The following is a 1091-nucleotide window of genomic DNA, read 5'->3' as shown; positions in this document are numbered from 1 at the left end:
TTTACCCTGTTGGAGAAGTTTTTGGATGTGCATAGGGATTTGATTCTTAGAAGGTCCCATTCATCTATTTTATCTTCTCCTGTTTGTAGAGATTTTTTGCCTCTTTTTTTTTTTTAGATTTTTTGCCTCTTAAGATGGATTTTTACTTTAAGATAGAAAGCATACACATAATAACGATATCTAAAAGAATTGGTTAATGTTCAAATATTCCAGAGTTTAGTAATGATCAAGAACTGATGGCATTGAAGAATAAAGAATAAGCTGCACTCAAAGCAATTGTTCGAATACCAAATGAGATTTCAATCAATGGCTGTAAGTAACTCCGGAAGCTCTTAATCAACCATGCCAAGAAATTTGGAGGAATGTTACATGATCAACCAACTTGAAGAGTTACTTATGTGTCCCATTTCAAAGAAAGATGATAAAGATATTATAAAATATCATTAATACGACACACAAGTAAAATTTTGTTGAAGATCATTGAAATGCTGTTGCAGCAGCACATTGTCTAAAAACTGTGAGAAATTAAAACTGAATTCACAATTGCTGTTCTTGTTAGGAGCCATAGAGTTGCAATACAACATATCTAAACCTTGTCTAATCCTGTATCATCCTCACAAACTCTACTGTGCTCAAACCCATTGCTGCAGTCACTGTGCCAATATTCATCTCCTTGAGGTCTTATTCTTTTCTGACCCTCCATCTTTGCAAGTGTCCCCTTCCAAGGACTGGCCTCTCCTGATAACATGTCCAGAGTATATGCGGTGTGCCTGACTCAAGCCTGGTCTATTCAATTGTTTCATATGGATGCAAACTCTAAACCCTAAATAAGCAAGACCAAAGAAGCATTACAGCCTTTAAACTGTGGTGTTGAAGAGTGGATGGATAATGAACACTGCATGGGAATAGATGAGAGGAGGAACTCTCTGAAAGGATTATATGATTAGGCATTTTATGTATGACAACAGTTTGAAACAAGGGGTGCATTGCAAAGTGGACTAGAAAGTAGACTGGAAGAGAGGGAAAAGAGGAGAAGGGAGGAAAATGTGCAACAATGAATGAATGAAAACCCAACCATTCTATAAAGATTT

General features: G+C 36.3%; 1 protein-coding gene across 1 annotated transcript in view; it reads right to left on the bottom strand.

Annotated features, from left to right (window-relative positions):
• The window catches only part of LOC102848743 (histone-lysine N-methyltransferase EHMT2-like), a 79739-nt gene that overhangs the window by 7061 nt on the left and 71587 nt on the right, over positions 1 to 1091 (bottom strand). The gene's annotated exons all lie outside the window — the stretch shown is intronic.

Source organism: Elephantulus edwardii, unplaced genomic scaffold, assembly GCF_000299155.1.
Source record: "Elephantulus edwardii isolate Elephantulus edwardi_28Jun2011 unplaced genomic scaffold, EleEdw1.0 scaffold00016, whole genome shotgun sequence".
Lineage (NCBI taxonomy): Eukaryota > Metazoa > Chordata > Mammalia > Macroscelidea > Macroscelididae > Elephantulus > Elephantulus edwardii.
This window is presented reverse-complemented; position numbering and strand designations above follow the sequence as displayed.